Source organism: Leopardus geoffroyi, chromosome B2, assembly GCF_018350155.1.
Source record: "Leopardus geoffroyi isolate Oge1 chromosome B2, O.geoffroyi_Oge1_pat1.0, whole genome shotgun sequence".
In the NCBI taxonomy this organism is placed as follows: Eukaryota; Metazoa; Chordata; class Mammalia; order Carnivora; family Felidae; genus Leopardus; species Leopardus geoffroyi.
In genome coordinates, this window is record NC_059332.1 from 139397596 (window position 1) to 139407802 (window position 10207).

The 10207-nt window shown below is 40.4% G+C and overlaps 1 pseudogene; it reads right to left on the minus strand.

Annotated features, from left to right (window-relative positions):
* Window positions 1–799: 799 nt before the first annotated feature.
* LOC123610039 lies at window positions 800–897 on the minus strand (annotated as a pseudogene).
* Between the last annotated feature and the right edge of the window lie 9310 nt (window positions 898–10207).

Genomic DNA, 10207 nt, shown 5'->3' on the forward strand with positions numbered 1-10207 from the left:
TAGGGTTTCAGTAACAATTTTAATGTATTGCTTTATCGATAACCTTCTACACATCATGTGAAGAGCCAAACTAATAAAGATGCTGAAGAGAGAATAAAAGAGAGTAGTGTGGAAATTGGAAGACAATCCGAAGGGAGTTAAATGGCCACTGACTGTCCATTTATATGGAAGGGAGGTAGAAGCAAAAGTTAGGCAAAAATAATTTGATTGTTGTTAGTCTGGGATAAGAGTTTGAGGGTGCACCTTAAATCACAGGCCATTTGTGTGAGAAGCTATGAGGGCATTTACTGCTTGCTCTGCATTTTGGAGGGAATTTTGCCCTTTGTTTGGACTCCCGTATGTGAACATAGAATATCACTGTCCCTGTTATGGATTGAATTACATTCCCCCCCCCCCAAAAAAAGATGTTGAAGTCCTAACCCAAAGTACCTTAGTTAGAAGTAGGTGACCTTATTTAGAAATAGGGTCTTTGCAGATATAATCAATTTAAAATGAGGCCATGCTGGATGACTGGTGTCTTATAAGAAGAAGGAAATTTGGGCTATTGTGAATGGTGCTTCTATGAACATTAGTGGATTTATTAATTTTTTAATCTTTTTTTAACCATATGAGTACATATAGGTTCATGAAAAATTAGAATAATACAGCAGAGATTATGAAAGGGTGTTTGTAGACTATGGAGTCAGGCCACCATGCTGCACTGACAAGAAAGCAATGTCACAGAGGGATCACACAACACTTCCCAGACTTGCAAGTTCTTCATAGGAAAGGCCATCTTTGTTTGCTTTGTTTGTTTGTTTTTAATATGGGACGCTTCACAGGTTAGCATGTGCAGGGGCCGTGCTGAGTTTCTTTATATTGTTCCAATTTTAGTAGATGTGCTGCTGAAGAGAGCACCACAGCAAAGCCTATCAATGAAACCCACTAAACCTGGTAGTACGGCAAGTATGTGGGGGTCTAAGCAACAAATCACCTAGCAAAAAATTATAAAATATTTACCAGAAAAAAAGGAGGGTCAAAAATCTAGCCCTAAAGCAAGTTTGTATTCCAGAAGGCTGAAGTCGTACAGACTATATTCTCTGACCGAAATGACATTAAGATGAAAGTTAATAACAAACCATATGTAACCATCTATTGAAAAGTAATAAATATGCTTCCGAATAACTTATGACTCAAAAAAGAAATCAAAAAGGAAATTAGAAAGTATTTGTAACTGTGTGATAATAAAAACATATCAAAATATGTTTAAAGCAACACTTATAGTCTTTATTACATCAGAAAGGAATTAGGTGGAGGGGGTGCCTGGATGGTTCAGTCGGTTGAACGTCTGACTTAATTTCAGCTCAGGCCATGATCCAGGCAAAGCCCTCTGTCGGGAGCCTGCTGAAGATTCTCTCTCTCTCTCTCTCTCTCTGCCCCTCTACCCTGCTCGTACTCTCTCTCTCTGTCTCTAAAATAAAAAATAAAGAAAGAAATAAAGAAGACAGAAATTAAGTTGAAAGGCAATGAGCTGAACATCTATCTCAAGAAACTAGAAAAAGAACAAAAAAATCTACAAAAAGTAAAAGAAAGTTAATAATAAAGGCAAAAGGCTAATAAGTAATATATAATAGAGAATCAAGAGAAACAAAAGGTTGTGTTTTGGAAAGATTAAGAAAAGTGAGAAACACTTGGGAAAACTGTTAAGGGGGAATAAAAAGAAGGCACAAATGACCAGTACAAAGAATGTAAGGAAGACGTAACTACAGATTCCACCAACATTAAGAACATAATCAGAAGATAATATTAATAGCCCCATGCCCATGATGTTGAGAATTTTGATAAAAATGGATGAAATTCCAGCAAAATAAGCCTTACCAAAATTAGTTCATGAAGACAGGGAAAATCTACATAATCTGTTTAAAGTCTGTATCTGGTAACTGACATTTGAGTCATTTGCAGGTCTATTCTCTCTCTTAATCCTGTTTCTTGAAACAAGTAGTAACTTTTCATCAAATAGTAGGCATTATATATGAAAAATCACAGAGGCTCTGGGTGATGTTATCTTCTGTCAGAGAGGATTCACCCTGTTCTCTGGCAGGTGACAGATGTGGGTGCAGGAAACCCCAATACACAGTGCATTTAGATTTGAAGCTGCCCTACAGTCTCTTCACGGTCTGACTTTTCTCTTAGTTGTACGCACTTCTAGACTTTAGCTCTCCAAACAAAGCCTGGGGCGTTTACTAGAGCACTTCCTCCATGCCTTTGATTTTTATCTTCTTATCTGGCACTGTGAGGCTACCAAAGACTCCCACCTGGCTTTTCAACCACTTTCTGCTTAATTTCTTTTTTCAGCTTAAGAATCAGTAAATGAGGGGTGCCTGGGCGGCTCAGTCGGTTGAGCATCTGAGTTTTGATTTTGGCTCAGGTCGTGGTCTCCTGGTTCGTGGGATCAGGCCCCAAGTCAGGCTCTACACTGATGGTGTGGAGCCTGCTTGGGATTCTCTCTCTCCCTCTCTCTCTCTCTGCCCCTCCCCTGTGCTCTCTCTCAACATAAACAAATAAACATTTAAAAAAAGAATCAGCAAATGCCTTAAGGAGAAAACTAGCCAAGTGTTGGGTTAAATTCTCTGTACTCCCTTTTTCTTTCCAAGATTTTCTCCCCTCAAGTCTTGGCTGTCTTGACAGCCCCCACACTCCAACGTTCCCCGCCTCAGCCTTGCAAGATTGCTGACTTCTGACCGGTTCTGATTCTTCTTAGCCTTCACCTTCTACCCAACTTCTCAGTCTCAGTCCCCATGCCCAGAACTGGCAAGTGCCCCGAGGTATCAAACTTCAGGCAGAATGGGAGGCTCCTTCTCAGTAACATGTCTTTCTCTTCAATATACTGGTACCTCAAGTCTATATTGCCTCAGATGCCTTCAAACATGTTTTTGGCACTGAGCTTTTTCAGGTTTTCTTGATGGGAGCATTGGTATGCTACAAGCTATATCCTTCTAACTGAAATCAGAAATCTATGTATTAAATAAAGCATGATGAAGCATTGAAGACATAGTAATGGCTTTAGAAGTTATGTTTTTAACATTGACATTTCAGGAGTTAAATGCAGATGGCAGCAGTTGAGAGAGTGAGAAGCTTATTGAAGAGAAGAATAAAGGTACTAACAGCCCTATCTTGTGAAGTGGTCTGTGATGGTTCTAGAAATAAAGATATAAGTATCAATATTCTAACCAGCACAACTCATGGGACATGACCAAAATACAGCTTTATTTTACTTTTCCATTGATCCTCACAGATGCAGCCAGGGATGCTCCCCTCTCCGTTCCCCTGGATAAAATTCCACCAACATTAAGAACATAATCAGAAGATATTATTAATCTTCTTGGCCAGATCCCATGATTTTCTGCTAACTGCCAGGTAATAGATGTACCTCTGTTACTTCAAACTGCAGAATCTTAAGTCAGAAATCTAAAATCCAGGCCTCAAGGCACCTAGGTGGCTCAGTTGGGTAAGCATGCAACTCTTGATGTCGGCTCGGGTCACAATCTCACAGTTTAGGCTCTGTGCTGATAGCTTGGAGCCTGCTTAGGATTCTCTCTCTCCCTCTCTTCTGCCCCTCTCCCCTCAAAATAAATAAATAAACTTTAAAAATGAGATAAAATCCAGCCCTCAAAATAATCAAAAATTTCAATTGACTGAACCTCAGATCTTCTTCTCTCCACTTGTTAGTCTCATCATGGGCTGAGTGTTGCAGAAGGAAAGGGCTGTGTGGTCTTTCTCCAGCTGCTTTTCTTCTCCAAGCTAGTGCTTCTCACCTCTCCAGGGTTGGAGCACAGAGAGGAGGGAAACGGGGGCAGGGGGATTGCTTACTTAAATTAATAACACTGTAAGTTAGGATTAAAGACTGTCCCAGATGTCTAAAATTGTCTTTCTGCCATGAGCGCTGGCAGAGGCTTACCTACTGGGTTGCTCTGGCCGAAGTACCTGTGACAGGGGTGATGCATCCCTTTCAGTTGGCCTCTCCCCCCCACCACTTGGTTCTCCAGCCATTCAGTGAAAAGGATGCTGACTGTCTGCATCACACCATCCTTCTGCAGGACTTCATATGGCTCGGGAGCATCCCACACTTTCCTGTGTGGTCCCCATTCTGTCCATTGGAAATATTCACACCCCTTTGGACTGGCCACTGTACAGGGGTTCAGTTATTCCCCACTTGCAGTAGCAGCTTCCTTGCATTCTACCATCTAAGCTGCTCAGTGGCCAACAGTATCACCTTTTTTGTCCTCCAGATTTCCTCCAATGCGAATTAGACCCCAGTCTGCTTTGTATCCCATGTCACAGGGGCACATATTGGACATCTCATTTGGTCCACGTAAAGCCCCCTCATGCTCGCTTTGAGGCAGTGAAATAGGTGATCTCTGCCCCAACCCCCGTTGCTGGGATATGCGGATGAGGCTCCCAACAGAAACTTCTCCAAAAAAAAAAAAAATCTTTCTCAGATAAAGCGCTCTCTCCATCTACACTGCAACATATTCTTGAAGTGTAGCAGGTAAGGAAAAGCTCAAGGGTCAATAAACTCGTTCTTGACTACTTCCTTTATAGTTCTGCATTTGGGAGTTTGCTTCATATCTGTCATGGTATATATCCTATTAGAAGTTCAGTCAAAATGAAGACAAGACACATCCCATTTTCATATACTGTTTCTAGTGTATTGTTTATTTAACACTGTAAGGATAGAGCAGTCAACAGTCCCAAATACATGTGCATGTAGAGGCAGACAACTAAAGCAAATGAGTAAAACAGGGCTGAGATAAGAAAGATTATTTGGCCTGCGTGGTCAGTTTTTAATTTTCCCATATGGGGTTGAAGAAATAGCTTACTGCTATCAGAAGAAAAACAGGGACAGTGATGTTAAATGGCAATACGTATCCAGCCTCGGTACTAAAGACCGATACGAGTGCTAGAATCTGGGGGAAGCTGGAAATCGGAGTGACGGGCAGTCATGACTCAACTCACGCCAACTGTTTTGTGAAAGAATGCAAACCCAGTTTTGAATATTTGATTATTTTTTAAGAGAAGCAGGAAAATCTATATTTTTATGTTATAATTATATTTGATCCTTTACATTTTGGTTCAAACTTTTTTTTTCGAACAGTGTGGAGGCCAAATACAGACTGCCAGTCTACACCCACTAGCAAGACACTAAAATGGTGAACTGAAAGCTCATGGATCAGAGCAGAAAGTCAGTCAATATTTTCTTAAATAGATATATTTATGAATAGTGAGTTTAGTACAATGTTCAGACCTGTGAAGGTAACCAAGGGAGTAAAAAAAGCGAAAAGGCTTAAAACTGGTTATCTTTAGAACAACATCAGAAGGACTATAGTTTTTATTAGTCTAAGCATAGACTAGTTTTTATTTGTTTTCTTAAGCTTTTTTAAAGTGTATTTATTTTGATAGAGAGAGAGAGTGAGAATCCCAAGCAGACTCCACACTGTCAGTGCGGAGCCCTACACAGGGCTTGAACCCACGAACCAGGAGATCATGACTTGAGCTGAAACCAAGAGTCGGATGTTCAACTGACTGAGCCACCCAGGTGCCCCACTACTTTAGTCTTTAAATTTTTGCCTGTATTACTTTGATTAAAAAATTAAAAGTAAAAAGGAATTTAAAAATCCCTCCACAAAATCCCAACTCTGATTCGACTTCCCTGGCTGGAAAATGTATTCCCATCAGAGAACTAAGGCAATCGACTCTCCACCACCGCTTGCTCTACCAAAGCCCTAACTGCAGCTCCAGAAGTTTTGCAGAAATGTTAACTCTGCAAGTGTTCGTCAAGTTCTGTGCCCAGCTTCTGTATCTGTGCCTTCCTCTGCAACACTGGCTTGCCTGAGATCTTGTTCTTTGTGCATACCCTGTATATAATTCTTGCCGATGGCTCAGGGAGGACAATGGCAATATCTGAGGACCTACAGAGCACACGTCCAATCCAAGGACCAAGCTCAGCCGCAGACCTGAAGGCCTCTCCAGCCCTCTCTAGTACCCAATGACTCCATGCCATTTTATCATTGAGCTTCCTCCTCCGCCCCGACCCCCACCCTATGGAGATAATCCAATGCCATCCTTGTGACTATATATCAGCTCACAAAAATTGCACTTCCTACAGTAGCCACAACCACCCACATTCATACCACTAGAATATCTTTGTCTCCATGGATTCTCCATCCAGATTTTATGAGGCCATGGGCACAAATTTGTATCTTCCCTTCTGTTGAATGCCTCCCCTATCCTTGGGATGAGTCATTTGTCTGCAGCTTACTACCAACAAAAAGAAGGCCAAGAGACTAATCTGATCCAAGAATGATAGAAATTACAAGGATTTTTTTTTATCCTCTTTTAATAAAAGCAGCTAATTTCATGTTTTACTTTGTATCAGGTATGGCACTTTGTATACTTGATACTTTGCATTATACTACTCTATGATGTAGGTACAATTATCTCCATTTCAAGCCAAGGAAACTGAGGCATGGGAAAGTTAAGTAACCTGCTCAAGGCAAAAATTTAGTAATTGGCAAAGCCTGTGCTTTAATCCTGGCTCTGACTCCAGAGCCTATGCTCTAAGCTACTATACTAGATAGCTTTTTGGTATAAAATGATACATGAGAGCAAAATGGAAAATCCATAAAACAGGCTATAGTCATCCAAATATAATTCTATTACATATAGAAGATTTCTCTTCACAGGGAAAAGAATTCAACATCATCGATGAGTTTGAGTGTACTCAATACTTACACTCTTACCTTTCTTTCCTGTAATTGTAAACTGTCTAAATGGCATTCGGAGCTTTTACAAATTCAAATAAAAAGAAACTTTCTAAGGCTTGTTCGCTAGAGGTCACTGTCCTCACTCTGGAGTCTGGTTGGTCTTACTGCACAGGAAGGCAGAATTGGGCAACAAATGATGGCTGCCATTCATGTGTCCAGCAGATGTCACTAGAAACCCGTGGATCCTGAAGTTGATTCTTAGCTAAACAGTTACACTTCATGAAAATAAGCATCTCATTCTGTCAAGGCAGGTTATGCTAAGTTTGTTATTTTAATAAAATTTAAAATATAAAGCTATTAGGTTGTCAAGACAGTCTACCTAATATTCATACACAATTCACTTATCTTCTAGGAAAAGAGAACAAAATAAGATATCTTGCTTGACATAACAAGGTAACTGAGGGGAAAACAAGAGGGTTAATTGACAGGAATGACAACTCAGACTGGGTTCAAAGTTGTCTTCTCAACAGCTCTTACCAAAAAGCATGCCACACCTAGGATTAGGGATACAAATGAGTGCACACAGCTTTCCATGCTTCCATTGTTCCTCATCAAGGTGCTCTCAAGGGTCTTAGCCTGCTGGAGCTCGAGCTGCCATAACCAAATCCCAAAGACTGAGGGGTATTTATTTATTTATTTATTTTAAAGTTTATTTATTTATTTTTAGAGAGAGAGAGTACACGCGAGGGAGAGTGGGGGAGGGGCGGAGAGAGAGGGAGAGAGAGAATCCTAAGCAGGCGTCACACTGTTAGCACAGAGCCTGATGTGGGGCTCGAACTCATGAACCATAAGATCATGACCTGAGCCAAAGTCAGACACTTAACTGACTGAGTCACTGAGGCGCCCAGACTGGGGGGCTTTTTAAACCACAGAATTCAGGGACGCCTGGGTGGCTCAGTTGGTTAAGTATCCTACTTCAGTTCAGGTCATGATCTCACATTTCATGAATTTGAGCCCTGCCTTGGATTCCATGCTGACAGCTCAGAGCCTGGAGCCTGCTTCTGATTCTGTGTCTCTGTCTCTGCCCCACCTCGGTTTGTGCTCTGTCTCTCTCTCAGTAATAAATAAACATGATAGATAGATAGATGGATAGATAGATAGATAGATAGATAGATAGATAGATAAAAATAAAAATGAACCACAGAATTCATTTCTCACAGTTCTTGTAGCTGGGAATCCAAGTTCAAGGTGCAGGCTCATTGGCTCCCTGGTAAGGACTCTCTACCTATCTTGCAGACAACCACCTTCTCAATGTTTTCTCACATGGCGGAGAGAAAGAAAACAAGCTCTCTGGTGTCTCTTCTTTCAAGGGCAATAATCCCATCAAGACGACCCCACACTCATGAACTCACCTAAACCTAATTATCTCCCAAAAGCCCTATCTCTGAATACCCGTCACACGGGGGGTTAAGGCTTCCACACGTGAATTGGGTCAGGGGAAGGCAGACACAATTCAGTCCATAACACCAAGTTTAGTGGTAATAGAGTTGATCAATACAGCCTTCAGTGAGGACTTGGCTATGTCAGAGGAACCCAGAACACAAGTTCATGGTCATTTATACCACGTTAGGCCTTGGAGGCCACATCAGCCCCCGCAAGGATACACTGTATTACTTTAGGAATTTATTGCTGCATGATTTAGTTACTTCAGAATTCTAGTTTTTATGCTGTCAGCATGCCTAGGGCAGGCCTACCCATGCCTTACCTCTGGGACTTTGATTGATTTATCAGGAAAGCAGTATTAATCTATCACTTCACAGACAGATGCAGCCTATATGAAACATTCATGGAGGTCTCTCAGCCTCAGAATCTGGTGTATATCATCCAGTTCCATTTATCACCCATTTCATAAATACAACATTCCAAGAGCAAAAGGCTATCTAATAAGGATGAGTATGGAAATAAACATCAACATTTTTGTATTTATAAAGTATTATATAGTAATACTATATATTACATATTGTATATATATAGTATATAAAGTATATATATTGTATTATAAAGTATTTATAAATACTTTTATAAATATAAGTAAAAATAAACATTTTTATCATTATGACTCAGCTGAAATAATGATAACTTATAGTTCCAGTTAGGAAAGTGCTATTTTAGCTGTGGTAGAACATACCCCACTTTATCAACACTGTAGAGAGTGTTGAGAAGCATACTGAGAACAAAAGTCATGTGCTTCAGTGACCTGACCAACACAACGCACAAGTGCTTCTACTTGTACTCTTATTCATTTTGGTTCAAGATGTTTAAATATATTAAAATAGATCTTTATATCTTGAAATATAAAATGAGTGTTAAAAGCACTGAGGAAAAGCATACTTTTTAGGTAGGCTGGGATACTGAGGATAGATCATTCAAAGACAAGGGTTCAAAGTGACTGCAGATCCCAACTCAAAAGACAGAACATATTTCTGGACTATTCCATGCATAAATTTTGAATGCCTTTGCAGAGAACGTCTCTTCTGTTTCAACTGTCTTCTCTGCCTATAAATCCTACTCATCATTTAAGGTTAAGTTCAGATAGTTCCTTCACTGTAAAATATTCTCCAGCCTCCTCAGTCATGGTCAGAATCAACAACTCTGAGCTCTCTTCTCTCAGTACATGTTACAAACTGGCACCACTAAAAAGCTTATCAAGTTAAATCACTGTCAGGCAGGTAACTCGAGGCAGTACATGCAGAAACACAGGCTCCAGAGCAGATCGTGGCATTCATTTTTCATTCTCCCACAAATTAACTATGTGGCCTTAGATATGTCATTAAGCTTTACCCTGAATCATTTCCTTATCCATAAAATGGAGGTAACTAGGGGTGCCTGGCTGGCTCAGCCTAAAGCATGTGACTTTTAGTCTTGAGGTTGTGAGTTCAAGCCCCATGTTGGATATAAAGCTTACCTAAAAAAAATAATAAATAGGGGCACCTGGGAGGCTCAGTCGGTTAAGCATCCGACTTCAGCTCAGGTCATGATCTTGTGGTCTGTGGGTTCGAGCCCTGCGTCGGGCTCTGTGCTGACAGCTCTGAGCCTGGACCCTGCTTCAGATTCTGTGTCTCCCTCTCCCTCGGCCCCTGCCATGCTCACACTCCGTCTCTCTCTCTCTCAAAAATAAACAAATATTACAAATAATAATAATAAATCAATGGAGCCATTCTCTTTAAAAAATGGAGGTAATGATACGTTTATCTTACTGGGTTATTAGAATAACTAAATAATATAAAATATGAGAACAGAATAATGCCTCGCATAAAGCTGTCCTTAATAAATGTTAACTTTTATTAACTCGCCTATTAGATTGGTTGTTCTGTACTGTATGTCAAGATCACCTGGGGAGTTTTTTAAAATTTTGATGCCCAGGACCCACCCAAGACCTATTTTAGAAGATTCTGGGTGTGGCT